The 17,329-nt window shown below is 35.1% G+C and overlaps 1 protein-coding gene across 5 annotated transcripts in view; it reads left to right on the forward strand.

The window, feature by feature from the left end:
* LOC138711203 (acyl-CoA synthetase short-chain family member 3, mitochondrial) overlaps positions 1-17,329 on the forward strand; it is a 330,810-nt gene that overhangs the window by 221,849 nt on the left and 91,632 nt on the right. Inside the window, exon 1 of one of the 5 annotated variants that reach the window (XM_069842588.1) lies at positions 166-292. The exons of the other annotated variants lie outside the window; for them this stretch is intronic. The gene's annotated coding sequence lies outside the window, so the exon portion shown is untranslated. Of the gene's footprint in view, positions 1-165; positions 293-17,329 lie in introns of those variants that run through there. 5 annotated transcript variants of the gene reach the window in all.

Here is a 17,329-nt window from a genome sequence, read left to right on the forward strand (position 1 = left end):
TCAGATTTCCTACTAAGGTCAAGTGCTTGCTTCCGGTTTATTCTTGGTGTCTTGGTGGGGGTGTGTGGAATAGGTGGGAGTGTGTTTGTGATTAGTAATATTGTGTCGAATAGAGTGTGTTCTGAAATTCATTTGAGTGTTGAGAAGAGTTGTGCGTGTGTTGTATGTCTATACTTTTCGTAAAGTTCCAGTGCGTTAATTTTTTTAAATTTTCGGGTCAATCTTTAGTATTTCCTTGTCTGTTTCTATATTTCTGTAGTTGTGGTTAGTGATGGTGATGTGTTCTGCATAGGTAGAAGTGTTTTGTGATTTGGTTGTGGTTATCATGTGTTCCTTGTAATGTGTTTAAAGGAATCTCCAAAGTTTTTTCCGTTGTAGAAGTTATTGCAACTGTTAGATTATATTTGTATATTTGTCTTGATGACGTGTTAGACATAACAGATATCGTAAAAAGACAAAACACAATTACAAGAAACAAAGAAGCACAACACAAGAACACAAAGTACATCAAACTACAGACGTGGACAAATTATTAACAAAATGGACGATTTTTATGATAATTCTGTTTACAAAATTTGACTTTTCAATTTAGACTACATTTGACAATTTTGGATATTTCCATCATTACAGTAGACAGAAATATGCAAAAATGTCAACTGTAGTTTAAATTGAAGAGTCAAGTTTTGTAAAAATATATAATAAAAGTCTTCAATTTTGCTAATAATTTGTAAATTAGCAAAATTGTCAACTGCATTGAAGAGTCAAATTTTGTAAAAATATGAAACAAAAATCTTCAGTTTTGCTAATAATTTCGAAATATCCAAAATGTCAACTGTAGTACAAATTGAAGAATCGAATTTTGTAAAAATATACAACAAAAACCTTCAGTTTTGCTAATAATTTGTAAATATGCAAAAATATCAATTGTAGTCCAAATTGAGGAGTTAAATTTTGAAAAATATACAATACAAATCTTCAATTTTGCTAATAATTTGGAAATACACAAAAATGTAAACTGCAGTCTAAATTGAAGAATCATATTTTGTAAAAATATATAATAAAAATCTTAAATTTTGCTAATAATTTGTCCACGTCTGTACATTACACCAACATACGAAAATAGAAACATATACAATATTATATCTTCCTTCCGTAAACAACAAAAATATAACATTACTAGAGACAGTCAAAATTCGTGACTCGCGAAATCGTGAAAAAACCTAAAAACCAAATAAACACAATTTAAAACACGGTTCACATAAAAAATATCATATAATTACACGCTTCAACTCGCGAAACACTAGCGAAAAATCGCAAAAATCCTATGACTCGCGAATTTAGCATATTTTCTGTCGTTATTCGAGAAAAGACACGATTTTTCAGCAATTAATAAATACATTATCCAAATTTGGAAATTTTAGAAGTTGTGTTTGAAAAATGCACAAGGTTTGGAATGCTGGCGCTAGATGGCGTGAGTTGAAATGGTTCGTAAACGGTTTGATGCAACTAAAAGCAATTTGAAACCTGTCTTTGATCAGGTGTCAACCTTAAAGAATCTATCATCTGATATAGCAGTACATGCATACAGAGATGTGAAGGACATAGTTAAAAATAGTCCTGAACTTTCAATGCAAGAAGGTTTGCTGTCGTTACGCGAAGATCACAGTGATTTTGTGCACAGAGCACTCCAAGCTTTATGGGTTCCAGTTTCTAATGTTGACTGTGAACTTTTTTTTCACAGTTCTCGTGCGTGCTAACAAACAGGAGAAGAAACCTTACGATAACAAACTTAGAACTGTTGTCTGCGTACAAATTTCAATGTTAAATAATGTTAAGTAGGCTATCTTAGAATTGTTGTCTACGTAAAACTTTGAATATATAATTACAATTCTGAATTATCTTAAGCAATATAATAATTTAATAAAACAGGGTGAACATTTCGGGTTTACTCAAGAAATTTTCGTTTTCACTCAAGAATGTTTATCTTTTTTAACCAAGAATTTTAGCCCCTTTTATTCAAGAATTTTGACTGTCTCTAAACATTACATACAGAACACAAAATAATGTACTTATAATAATATATTGTCGGACCATCGGATCTGTGTCCCTTCAGCGCTGTCGTCGTTCTTGAAAAAGTTAACTCCTGTACTCACTCCATTCCACCCGCTTTCCTCCCACCACGTTAAACAGCAGGCCACGAACCTTGCCGAATAGGGATGTTGCCAAACTTCCGTCAAACGGTATCATAAATAACTGGTCCTCCATGCTACAATATCATTCTTTCAATCAAAATATATCTTGTATTTCTACATTTTTAAACCTAAATCCCACGTCTCGAATCACTTTCCGTAGCGTTTCTCTCCAACCTTGGAAATTATTGCTTCTCTCGCAACCTTCAGTAATTTCTTCGATGTTGGAACTTCTTTCTGCACGGTATAAAATTCTTGTATCTTTCTTTTTAAAATATACCCGTTCATATCATCTACAAGAATTAAAGGTTCCCTTGGTAGGTTCTTCCCTGGTGATTCTAGCTTTTCAACTCCTGCACAGACTCCCTCTCTCCTGATTTTCTTTATTAAGAGTTCTGACCTGTCTATATAAATATAGGCCAATCTCCATTCTTCCCGTTATAGGCCAATCTCCATTCTTCCCGTTTTATCCAAAGCCCTGGAACGCATCATTCATAAGCAGTTGTCAGACTACCTAATAGAATTTAATCTTTTAGACCCTTTACAATCAGGATTCAGAAATGGCCATAGCACTTCTACTGCTTTGTTGAATGTTACTGAGGACATACGCGCAGCCATGGATAAACGACAGACTACTGTACTAGTTTTATTGGACTATAGCAAAGCCTTTGATTCTGTTGACTTCGATCTACTATTGACTAAACTACAAACGCTACACCTTTCTGATAGTGCTATCACCTGGATGTACTCCTACCTTACTGGCCGCCAGCAGCGTGTCATATCTAATAATCGTTTCTCATCCTGGCGTACTGTAGATACAGGAGTTCCTCAGGGATCAGTATGAGGCCCCTTGCTCTTCTCTATTTATATAAATGGAATTTCTAAATCATTTAAGCACTGCAGATATCAAATATATGCAGACGACGTTCAATTATATATTTCAGCGCGTCCTGATGCACTAAATGATAGCATTAATAGTCTTAATGAAGATCTTGATTCCATCTCTTCCTGGTCTCAACAATTTGGGCTTAACCTAAACGCATGTAAATCACAGGCTATTCTGTTCGCGAACCGTAGATTAATTCCTGAAGTCAACGACCTGAATATTCCACCTGTGAAACTGGATAAAACAATCATCCCGTTTAGCTCTACCGTAAAAAATCTCGGAGTGCATTTCGAATCTAATCTTAGTTGGGATACGCATATTAAATATACATGTAAGAAGGCATTCTCTATTCTCCATTCACTAAAAAGATTGTATCATTATCCATCTAAATTAAAACAGACGCTGGTACAGACACTCATTCTACCTCATTTCGATTATTGCGACGTTTTGTTCAGTGATCTCAGGATTGATTCCGCCCAGAAACTACAGCGTGTTCATAACGCGTGCGTCCGCTTCATTTGTAATGTTCGATACTATGATCATATCTCACCTTCTTTCGAGAAGTTATCATGGCTTAGGTTACATGAGAGGAGAAATCTGCACTCACTTTCTCTCCTATATCGAATTATGCACACTTCATCCCCCTATTATTTATTCGCTCGTTTTCATACTCTCTCTCGCTATCATAATATTAATAGTCGATCACAACGCGATAACACGCTAGAAATTCCACTTCACACATCATCTCTGTATTCCTCATCTTTCACTGTTGCTACCTCTCGTCACTGGAACTCTCTGCCGCCTGAAGTCAAGGGCTGCCGAACATTGAAATCTTTCAAATCCAAGTTAGAAAATTATCTTATGACGAGTTGCCAAACTAACTTACTATTATGACAAGTGTTGTATTGCATGTTTCCACGTATTCACATTTTTTTTAATGTTCTAGTGATATTTAACTTATTTTATATTTTTGTTCTCATATTTTCCGATAATGGTATATCTCTAATGTGATAAGTTGAGCTACATATAAACATAATTTTCCTTACTGTGTATACTTAAAAATATTGTATTCATTGTATGCTTTGTACTGCACTATTGTATTACTACTATTAGTATTATTATTACTATTAGGCCTGTTATTATTATTTTATTTATTATTATTATTATTATTATTATTATTATTATTATTAATATTATTATTATCATTATTATCATTACTATTCTTATTTATTATTATTATTATTATTATTATTATTATTTTATTATTATTATCAATAATTCTTATTTTTTTATACTTTGTAGGCCTCATTTATTTTTGACCTGCTGTTCACATTTTATTATGCTTTTTTCTTTCTTTCTGTATGTTATATATTATGTCTGATTTCTTCTTACTTGTTGTTTACATTTTATTATTATTATCTTATTCAGTTTTGTGTGTACTTTGTAAATTTGTAGTGTTTCTATAACGCAGTTTTTACTCCTGGTTGAGTGTTAGAGAAGGCCGTATGGCCTTAACTCTGCCAGGTTAAATAAATCATTATTATTATTATTATTATTATTATTATTATTATTATTATTATTATTAAAATGTTGTATTATTAGTATTAGTTAAGTAAGTAATTTTAATACGTAATCAATTGAAATAAAATAAGCCTCACCTGTGATATCAGTTGCTCTTTTCGTTGCCTGATTTATAGGAAACAGATATTGACCTGTTTGTTTCTCTTCATCGCAAAATGCTATTACGTACTTGCTTAATAATATTTCTTTCGCCACTCCGTGCTACAGTATTCATGTTGAGTTGACAACACTGGACTGCAAGTGCAAATATTGTAAACTGTCCCGCAAGAAGGCCAAAATTGTGAGTAGTGGGGGACAGAAAGGGAGAGAGATAGAAAAGAGAGAGATAGGAATGCAGGGAGAGAAATGAATTACCGAGGCTGAGAAGGAATTAGGGTTCAGTTCGCATATCTTACGGGGGCACAGATCCGATGGTCCGACTATACTACTACTACTACTACTACTACTACTACTACTACTACTGCTGCTGCTGCTGCTGCTGCTACTTGTACTACTACTACTACTACTACTACTACTACTACTACTACTACTACTACTACTACTACTATAATCACTGAAGTTGAACAATATCCGTTCAATAGATCTAGAGAAATCATCCACAAAGAAGGCATTCAGGCAAATCCTATTGTTAATATTAGAGGAGAAAAATTCACTCCGGCGCCGGGGATCGAACCCGGGTCCTTGATTCTACGTACCAAGCGCTCTCACCATTGAGCTACGCCGAAGTCCAATCCACAGCACTGGATCGAACTCTTCTCCTCCAGTGTTTTTCCCTTTGTGGTCTGACTCCAAGTTGGTCACATACGTTGACATTTTATTAAGTCAATTGCCATTATACAAGGAGTCCACTCATTTGAGTGACTTGGTGGCCGGGATTCCACAGTAATATGCACAGAAATCTGTACAGAAGTATGCACTCTTGGTAGAAGAATTTACTAAGGATTGACTTAATAAAATGTCAGCATATGTGCCCAACTTGGAGTCAGGCCACAAAGAGATCAACACTGGAGGAGAGGAGTTCGATCCAAGTGATGTGGATTAGACTTCGGCGTAGCTCAGTGGTGAGAGCGCTTGGTACGTAGCCGGATTCGATCCCCGGCGCCGGAATGAATTTTTCTCCTCTAATATTAATTGTTACCATAACAGATACATTCTGTAGGACCAATAAATAATAATCCTTAGTAAATCTTATTGTGATACATAAACAGGGACATCATTTTATTTTTACTTCAATTTTATTGTACCTGAGTTTTTGAATGCACTTCACTCCCACCCCTTCTACTAATGAAGTCCTGCACACAGATCCAAGACCGCATATACAGTCATAGTAGCCTTACGGTCATAGTAAACAGTACGTTCCAAAAATATGTTCGCGTTTTCCAGTGACGAAAAAACTTTCAATATTGAATAATTTTCGCACAGGTACTGTCGTCCATTTGCCTACGTCGTATCCCGGTTTCCCCCACCAGTTTTATTCGCCAGATAGTGGTTGGGCTGTCTTAGCTCTTTTCTGAGAACATTAATTTCTGTTAGGAATTGGACGTCTACGTAATATTATACAACTGTTTAAAATAACTTAAATGAAAGGGCCTCGTTAAGTAATTAACTGTCACGTGATTTCCTCCCTTTCTACGACCCTACGACATAACCACTTGGACGGACAGTAGATAGCATGTCTGAGTAATTTTATCTTTTCGGATCGGGCAGAAGTGAAAATTGAATTTACAGTGCGTAAGGTACTCTTTTGTAGAGTAGGTACAGAATTATTTCAACATGAGTTACTAGTACGAAAGACGAAACTGGTAATTGGAATTAGCTACCATAATCTATAGTGCGATAATATGCACATTAAAACTGAAGCCTATATCGAAATGAACGGCCACACATTTTTAAAAATGTGTTTAAATATCCATATTATGGTTATTTTTCAATTTAACTTCATTCTCTATATTGTACGCTAATGTGCTGTAGATAGTATAATGTACACTGCATAATGAATACGTCCACATGGACAGTTCAGTTCGTGAGTAAAAACACTTATTGTTAATGCTATATTGTATTTTGATTAAACAAAAACCTAATGAAAATGATCAAAATTAAAAGCGCAATATTTCCTAGTTTACGTAAATGGATGAACTACAGGGACATCATTTTATTTTTACTAACATTTTTAATATTAACCTGTCTATACCTTTAGAGAACCGGAAACAACGCTTGCTCCCCCCTCCAAGACTGGAGTTCGATGATACTGGCGTAAAACACAAATCACTCTACTAGGTATAGGAAGGAAGAAAAGTAGTTCGTCCATTTACGTAAACTAGGAAATATCGCGATTTTGAGTTTGATAATTTTCATTAGGTTTTTCTTTAATCAAAGTACAGTACTGTATTAAGAATAAGTGTTTTTACTCACGAAGTGAGTTATCCATGCGGGCGTATTCATTATGCAGTGTATATTATACTGTCTACAGCACATTAGCGTACAATATAGAGAAAGAAGTTAAATTGAAAAATAATCATAATATGAATATTTAAACACAATTTTGAAAATGGTGGCCGTTCATTTCGATACAGGGTTCAGTTCTAATGTGCATATTATCGCACTATAGACTATTGCATCTAATTCCAATTGCCAGTTTCGTCCTTCGTACTAGTAACTCATGTTGAAATAATTCTGTACCTACTCTACGTACTGTAAATTCAATCTTCACTTCTGCCCGACCCGAAAATATAAAATTACTCAGACATGCTATCTACTGTCCGTCCAAGTGGTTATGCCGCAGGATTGTAGAAAGGGAGGAAATCACGTGACAGTTAATTACTTAACGAGGCCCTTTTATTTAAGTTAAATTAAACAGCTGTATAATATTACGTAAACGTCCAATTCCTAAGAGAAATTAATGTTTTCAGAAAAGAGCTAAGACAGCCCAGCTTTTAGAGAGGGGCGAGCAGAAGCAAGTGGGGGAAATCGGGATGCAACGTAGGCAAACGGACAGTATCTGTGCGAAAATATGATTCAATATTGAAAGCTCTTTCGTCACTGGAAAACGCGAACATATTTCTGGAACGTACTATACTCAGTAACTCAGTAGTGCTTACTATCTGCGGTCTTGGTTCTGTGTGGAGTTGGAACTTCATTAGTAGAAGGGGTGGGAGTGAAGTACATTCAAAAACTCAGGTACAATAAAAATTGAAGTAAAAATAAAATGATATCCCTGTACTTTTCTTCCCTCCTATACCTAATAAAGTGATTTGTTTGTATATTACGCCAGTATCATCGAACTCCAGTCGTGGAAGGGGGTAGCAAACGCCTTTGATCCAGAGGTATAGGCAAGTTAATATTAAAAATGTTAGTAAAAATAAAATGATGTCCCTGTAGAATTATTATTAAACTCTTGAATCAGTTCTTGTTGACATGCCGTAATATTAAGTTATTGCTGTCGTCTACAGGTCGTCCTGAACTTTCCCCGCTCACTTATTGCGTATCAAAGAAATAAAGACTCTAGCAGACTGGCGTCGCTATACTTTGCATTGAACAGCTTGTCATCTTGTATTTTTTTCCATTAATATTGAAATACAAATTCTGAAACTTCATTTAAACATTTCTCGCATGATCGGACTTCAATCTGCATAATAAATGCACAAATACGTATGTAAGACGCGCTGCAACACAACTCCACTTGATGGAAGCCACAGCATTGATTTTATGTCTTGAGTAGGGTTTGTCTTCAGATCGGCAGGGGTCGCGTAATGGGGGTCGATCCTTCACACAGCGTGCTAGTGAATCTTACACTTACGTTTGTTTATGGATTGAAACTTGGTTTTCAAGGGTGGTTGTAAGCAGGGTTGAGAAAAACCCGGGTATTTAAAAAAAGACCCAACCCAGTGGATTTTACTGGGTTTTTATGGGTTTCTTTGGGTTTTTATGGGTTTTATTGGGTTTTTCTCTAATGGGTATTAAATAGTTCAATTTCGTGACTAAGTGATTCAGAACACCAACATATTCGAAGAACTACTTCATGAGCAAAAACTGGTAAATTAAATAAGCAAAGATTGGTAAATTATTATTAAATATTTTTAACTTGGCAGCCTGCCCTTCCACTATCTTGCTGATATGTTAGATCCAAGATTCAGAGGGGCAAGAATAACTGCAGACCAAGAGGAAAGTGCAGAAAATTGGCTCACAGAGATTCATCCAGAGTGGGTGACAAGTGTTATGTCTTTTAGGATTGCTGATTCCGATTATTTTCCTGCTACTATGTTTTCTGACGCAGTTGTACAACAGTTCAGTCCAAAAAATGGTGGAAAATAATGGAATTGAAAACAACAAAAAAGGGGAACTTGCCAACAGGATTTATTAGCTTTGTGAAAAGTTTAATTTCTTGCCCTGCCAGCAATGCATCCATCGAGAGAATCTTCTCCACCTATGGGCTTGTTTGGTCAAAGTTAAGAAATAAGTTAGGAGAGGAAAAAGCTGAGAAATTAGTGAAGATCTACAGATTTCTGCATGTTAAGAAGGACTGAATTGTGATGTAGTTAATATTAATACCATTCTACAATAAAACACCGTGTTGATGAAAGTAATTTTTTCTTTATAATGAAGCATTACCTAATTAATAACTTCTGCTGACAAATTGTTATAGTAAATAAATATGATGCACCTTTTTGTAATATTTTGTATGTTGATTAAATTACGAGAAATAAATATATGGGTTTTTTTGGGTTTTGTGTCAGGTTTTATTGAAGGGTTTTTTTAAAAAAAACCCATGGTTTTTTTTTGGGTCGGGTTAAATTACAACAACCCTGGTTGTAAGGGTCAGGGTACTGTCCGATTAAGATGTGTGAATTTCTCATTGCTTACGTAATACTACTGGGTGTTCATTTCAAAGTGTGTCATGACGTCACTGTTGTTGGGTCACCGATTTGAAGCGAGTTTCAGCTTATATGTCAGAGAAGTTGCTTATCAATTTGCTTATTATTTAAGGCGTTCTTCAATCTGAACTTGAGAACGTATACGGTATAACTTGAACGTCGTAGCAACAGATGGCGGTCTGTACGGTCTGTGTGCTACCATAACCTCTTTCGAACTGTGTTTTGCGCGGGCAAGTCGTACGCAGGGTATTTGTTATCATCGGTTGCGTACGGTAACATTCCACAACACAAATCAAATGCTCCGTGTCCATGTTGACCGTCGAAGTTAATGTAAACAAATGCGTAAGTAATCGTCTTAACCCTCTCCCCATATCCCGACAGTACGTATTTCCAAACAGTTCACATTCCTGCCACTACCGGCGTTACCGTACGTATCGGTACGTACTCTTCAGAATGAACGCCGTACTTGCGGGGCAACTTCTCTGCCTCATAGGTTATAGGAAGTGTAGGAAGATTGAAATCTCTAGGCTCATCAGCTAGCCACATGACGGTATACAGCGAGCCATGACACACTTTGAACTGAACACCCAGTATATAGGGTAAAGTTGCCTATTGCCGTGATACCCCTAATTCCGTGATACGTTTTTTTTACTGACTGTCACGGGATTGGGTATCTTGCTTGAAAGTTCACAGATGTCTCAAAAGTAGGTGAAAGATGCACTCTTTCCAGAAAGATGTCTGGAGCTATGATCGAACGTCGAAGCTTCGACTGACATTCAGTTTAAAAAAAGTATCACGGGATTAGGGGTATCATGGCATTAGGCATCTTTACCCTACAAGGTGTCTCAAATAAATTGGACTTTTCTAAATACAGCAAAGTTAACAAATTGCATAATAAGACAGAAAATAAAAATACAACAATTGTAGCATTACATATTGTCTTTGTGTATCAACATCGATCACATTCAAGTTTTGAAAATCATGTCCGGTAGGTGACGACCTTGACGATGTTCACACTCAGAGAACCTGGGACACGTTCCAACATCGCAATAGGGACGGATTCGATTCCAACAGGGATATTATTCTTGAGCTCTTCAATGTTGTGTGGCCGACTTTGCTTTTCAGGTGCCCCTACAGGTAATAATCACACGCAGTTAAGTCAGGAGACCTGGGGGGCCAATCAATGTCACCATTCCAGGAGATGACGCGGTTGTGGAAAATTCGGCGCAGTGCTTGCATAGAAATTCTCTCAATGCGACGTAGCCCCATCTTGCTGTAACCAATATGGTCTCTGTATAGGGAATCTAGTAAGTTCCCGTACGAAGAATGTGTTTACCATGTTGGCATACTTGACATGTTACCGGGGAAAAGGACCATTTCTTCCGATATTAAAATAACGCCGATATTTCCTTCGAGCAGCTGCTGCATTATCACCATTTTTATAAAAAGCTTTAACCGCTATTGCTCGTTGAGATCCATTCCAGCGATCCATGTTTCTAGCGTAGTATTGTTAAAAAGATGACTGTCAAACGTTTCTTCTGCAAATTGCTATAAAATATAATAGCTATAATTGGTTTTGTGGGCCTTGCCTAATACATTGTACAGGCTATGTGGTAGGTAGGCGTTTCTATGGCAACTGATTACTTGATGGAATAGCCCCATATGCTCAATGCTTTTTTCTTAACGTGAAATCCTCTATAGTATTGTTAAACAAATGACAGTCAATAAATGTTGGCAACATCAAAAGGAAAATTTTTTTTCTCAGGAAAATAAAAAAGTCCGCTTATTTGAAATACCTTGTACAAACTGGTACATTCACGGAGCATGACAAGTAGTAGGCCTAAGTAGTAGTAAAATAGATTATTATTAATCTACTACCTTCAACTTTATTGTTCGTATTTATTGAAATTACAAATTAGCAAGTATAATTTGCACCAAGCTGCAGTTCATGTTGGATCATTCTATGTATCGCACACACATATTTCAACATTTTGCAATTAAGTCCAAATCTTTCACCTTTTTCCCAAATGTTGACTGTGACACAATTGCTCGTTCACTATAAGAGTAGCCCTACATTTATTTTGTAGATAAATCTGCAACGAAACGTTTGGGTGGTTAAACACGTTTGTAGTTCGTACGGTTGGTACGCTTCATGTAACCTACGTATGATTTCTGAGACCGTACAGCAGGGGTGACCAAAGCGGGTGTCGTGATCACATCGTGTAATCACAGACATTCAAACGGGTACGAGGGGTACATAGACTACAGCGTGTTCACAATATCTGCGTTCGTTTCGTTTGTAACATTAGAAAATTCGATCATGTAACACCGTCAATAGAATTGTTGTCTTGGAGTCCACTTAAAGAAAGAAGATTCTTCAACTCTCTCTTATTACTATTTAAAATCATCCACACCTCCACACCCTCTTACCTAGCATCTCGTTTTGTTTACCTGTCACTACCTCGAACCCGGAACATGTACCTTCTCTCTATTCCTCTGCACAGAACATACTTCTACTCATCATCTTTCAGCATATCTATTCCACGCCTCTGGAATTCTCTCCCTGACCACGTCAGAGACTGTCGGGCAATATCAAAATTCAAATTTAAATTAAAAAATCACATTCTAGTTCGTGGAATTGTTTGTTGAACACATGTCAGGTTGCGCAACTTCACCTTAACCCATGACATATAGTAAATATTGTAACTATGCTGTTGTAAAATTGAAAATTAATATGTAATGTATTTATTATTATTATTATTATTATTATTATTATTATTATTATTATTATTATTATTACTACTACTACTACTACTACTACTACTACTACTACTACTACTACTACTACTACTACTATTACTACTACTACTATTATTATTATTATTATTATTATTATTATTATTGTCAGTTATCAATATCATCATTGCTATCTCTGTTTTCTTTCTTTTCGTTGTATTAGCTTGATGAGAGCTCTATAATGTACTTTTGACTCTGTTGACCCTCTATAGGGCTTTAACTTAATTTGTATAATTTTCATCAGTGTTTGTATTTCTTTTTTGTATTTATATGTGCTATCTGGTAGGATGGAAGAGAAGGCCTTATGGCCTTAATCCTGTCAGATTAAATAAATTATTATTATTATTATTATTATTATTATTATTATTATTATTATTATTATTATTATTATTATTATTATTATTATTATTAGGAGTTTCCTATACATTGCTGTGTGTTTCATTCACGTACAGAAGGTAAGCAGTAGCGGTATCATGTCGTTCTACAAACTCTGTCTCTACAAGCAGTAAGAGGTGGTTTCGTAAAGAATGAGAAGGAGAACTTTTTTTGTTGTTCTGTCGGACAAAATGTAATATGTTTACTTTGCTCAACGGTTCGCTTAGGAGTATATAGAAACATTAATTGCCACGCTGAATAATGTATTATTATTATTATTATTATTATTATTATTATTATTATTATTATTATTATTATCATTACTATTATTATTATTATTATTGACCACTAATTATGTGTTTCTATATTCTTCTGTACGTGCATGAATATTGATATTTTTAGATCTTCTCCCTAGAAGGATAAAATTATTAGTTTTTATCTCGATTTTAATCTTCTTAATCTTTAGATGAGGATAACTATTTAGTAGTTATTCATTTAATAATAATATTGTAGAAAAACTGATTCAATACTATGTGCCAACGAACTGTTAAAAACCACGAATTGACATGTCTTAAATCATAGCCAGGAAGAGAAAGATGAGATAAATAAATGTAAGGAAATCAGCTACCTAATGGGGTTCGAAATACGTCGTGCTCTAGACTTTTAATAGAACAGAATTTCTCAAAAGAGTAATTATTAAAATAGCTTAAATAACTTGTCCATAAGAAGTTTTTAATTTTGAAAAACTACGAATTTCTCAACCAAGTATCGAGAGAAGAATTTAGAAAATTCCTGATTATATTTAAGAGGAAGGTTGAAAAAAGAAGCAAGAAAAATCGTATATTATTCACTGGCTCTTGATGACAGCAGTGACATTACTGATACAGCAAAGCTTGAGATTTTTATCCGCGGGATTTTTTTTTATTTAATTTAAATTTTTATTTATTTAAATTTATTTATTTATTTAAATTCAAATATACAGAATAAAGAAATATAATTACAAAACAAACAAAGAGAAATAGAAATAAAATAATACAAGCAATATAAAAAGAAGATACAGTAGTATTAACAAAATTTGAGACCGAATGAGCAGCGCTCGTGCTCGGTCGCAGTTCAGATATAATATTAAAATAAAAAATAATAATAATATAAATAAATAAGTAAAATAAAATAGGAACTAAAATATAATTACAGCGGCAATGGAATTATATAATATAATATTAACACTAGAGAAGAATAATATCGCACGTGAAAAGTAGGACTAATATATATTTCAAAATTATAGAATACAAATATAATATAGGTTGATTAATTCATACACATAGGCTATAAATTTATTTAATCAAATTGAAGATATTAACACGTTTCTAATTTTCTTGTTATATGTTAGTGGGTTACATGTTAGAAGTTCTGGGTGTAATTTAGTTAAAGCATTGTACAACCGAGGGCCAAAATTTATGCTATGCTTTAGACCAGCAGATGTGAGACATTTAGGTTCTACTAATGTTGAATTAATATTTCGTCTTGTGTCATAATTGTGTGTCTGTAATACAAACTTATTACGATTTTTATGATAAAATTTTAACAGCGTATACTTATAAATTTGTTCAATATTAAATACATTAAATTCAGAATAAATTAATTTAGTTGGATAATCGAAACGTTTCTTCAAACAAATTTTAATTATTCGTTTTTGTAGTAAATTGATTGATCAAGATGTTAGTACGGGAACCACCACCGGTTGTAGTTTTCATGCCAGGTACCTTTCCTCCGTCTCCTTACTTCATAGCTGTCTGCAACTCGAGTTTTGGTTACCGCTGACGTACAGTATTTGAGATCGATGCAGGGACGAGCCAAGTACAAGAAGTGCAGCGTAGGCCTGTATTCACCCTACAGCTGCTGTTGAAGCTCACGTAAGCAGCGTTGTTATGTCCGAAATGATTGACCTATGAGGTGAATGAGGAAAAACATCTTGTATTTCGCAGAGATGAGAGGTCACGCCCTCCACTAGGGAATATGGACAGCGATTGTGCAGGAAGAAGGTTTACGATAGCCTACTATTAATAATACGACAGGTATTGGGACACGTATTATAGTAGAGGAGAAGGTGGAAATATGGGCTACCATTTTGTTTTCATCATAATAATGGAAAATGGTGTTGCATATTACTTAGAAATCTTTATTGACATACAAAGTAATTATTCATATACAATTTTTTCAGTCTTAAAGGTCAATAGTTGCAATAGATATTTGCATATAATTAATTTTTGAAATAAAGAAGAATTGTTCCTCTATAGGTAGTGAGGCCTAAATATGGGCTACCACAAAAATTTGAAAATAAAATTGGAAAAAACAAAGAAGCATAAGTAGGATGCCTGTGTCACATCAGTGGAAATATTCTGTAACAAATAACGCAAGTCACGATAATGAATATACGGGACGTGTTAATATGCTGGTAATATGGGCTACGTATTCCATATATGACACATAGCGATAGTCTACTGTCTTCGCGCTACGAGTTGGCGCGGGGAGTAGATAAGCGGGACGGGGGAACTTTACGCTACGCTCTGACCTGAAAACTTCGTCCACTTGGCTACAAGGGAACGGAATCGGACATAAAAGATTTCGCATCTTCTGTGTTGTCGCTATGACTATCATTATCACATTTTTCAACATTGCTGGAGTATGATCTGTCCATGATAAACGTCTATTTATGTTCCAGCCGTATATGTTAATTCGAATTTCTCAACAAAGCCATTAGCCCCACCGCCCCCATCCCGATGGACAACAATGAGTCTTCTGGACAGTCAAAACTCCTGTTACATTTTTATCGTGCCAGCACTTGGGAAACGTTAAGTTGGTAGCCTATCTATCCGCATCTCGTCCAGATAAATCGGTTTTTCCACTTTCCTAAGCTTTCTTATTTGCTTAGATATCTTCACGTATTCTAATTTACAGTGTTTTCCTCAATTTTTTTTGCTGCACACTTCTTCCACCTGAAATCCTTTTTCTTCAGTATTCGGCTTAATGTTGTCTTTCATTTCAAATCAATTTTCTCTTGTAAAAGGGTAGAAGTTTGTTCCAGCTTGGTACTATTTTTTTACTTGTTATTTAACGACACTGTAATAACCACTAGCTTGATTGATGATGGCGAGATGGTATTTGACGAAATGAAACCAAGGATTCGCCATAGATTACCTGACATTCGCCTTCCGCTTGGGAAAGCCTCGGAAAAACTCCAACCAGGTAGTCAGCGCAAGCAGGAATCGAACTCACTCCCGAGCGCAACTGCAGATCAGCAGGCAAACGCGCTAACTCCTGAGCTACGCCGATGGCCCTCTTTTTTTTTCAAATAGAAATTCTCAATTATATCTTTTTTTGTCAATCTCCCGTCAAAGTCATCTACATTTGCGTTTCGGTAGTCTGGAGTTTTCCGTTTTTTCTTCCTCAGGTGTCGACAACGCACTTTCTTCTGTCCAGTCTTTCATTTCATTCCTTATACGCTGTATTGTTCTTGTGGATAGATTAGAGTACTTTTCTACCTTTGCTGTAGGTTTCGTAAGAGGAATGCAAAGGCATTGTTGTTCTTTTTCTTCAGCACAGAATTATTTTGCACTTCTAATAATATTCCTTTCTTCGCTATAGATTGTCAATCCTTGTTTCCTCTTTGTCGACATATTTACAACAAACAAAAAACTGCTATAAACCTAAATAACAGTATACAATAACATAAATTCTATTAGCTATATTATTATCAACACTATTAACACGAAAAGCAAAGGATAACTAAAGCAATACAAAGATTTGCGGTATACTGAAAACAATTGTCTTGTTGAAACTAATAAAACACTACAATAAAAACCCCACTATTATTTTCACAAAGTCGCAAAGACTCATAGACACGTGCAGTAGATGTTTGTGGAACAGGAATATTGCAGTGAACAGCGCGGTGCGCATGCGCGACTGTTTCCCCTCCGCCCCGTCTAAGTACTTCAGCCGCCTTCTCCTGGCGTGACAACAATATATTAGCAGCATCGACTCATGAAGGTTTCTAAGATTATGTATGGCAATTGTTGTCCTAAATAAATATTACTCTTATGCCATGTGATAGAGCTATTCTTAATCAGTGCAACACATCAAGCTTGAATTTTAAACACGAAATATATTTCTTTCAATAAAAGTGAAACTACATACCTGCAAAAACTTTGAAATTGATGAAAAACACACCACATTAACACCATAACGGCAACTGGTTTGTGTCTTTGTGATGTACTTTTAGAGCTTTTTCGCTAGGTAACATCTTATATAGTAAAAAACGAGGTAGCTCATATTACCACTCCTAGCCCATATTTCCACCTACTCCTCTACCATTTTGTTGCAAAATGCAAAAAAGAATTTTGCTGAACATTGACCCAAAATGGAATGATGCTGAAATGTGGTCATTAATAATCATTACAAGCGTTTCTGGATATTGAAATATTGTAAATTTATTTCAACTCAACAATAGGATTTTCACTCAACACAGTATTCGTTATAGCACTCCACTGACGACAATGACAATTTACTTGGACTATTACGAATAACAATGAACTGTTAATCTTAACTAATATTTACAAAGCACTATTTACAAA

This window comes from Periplaneta americana, chromosome 12 (assembly GCF_040183065.1).
Source record: "Periplaneta americana isolate PAMFEO1 chromosome 12, P.americana_PAMFEO1_priV1, whole genome shotgun sequence".
Lineage (NCBI taxonomy): Eukaryota > Metazoa > Arthropoda > Insecta > Blattodea > Blattidae > Periplaneta > Periplaneta americana.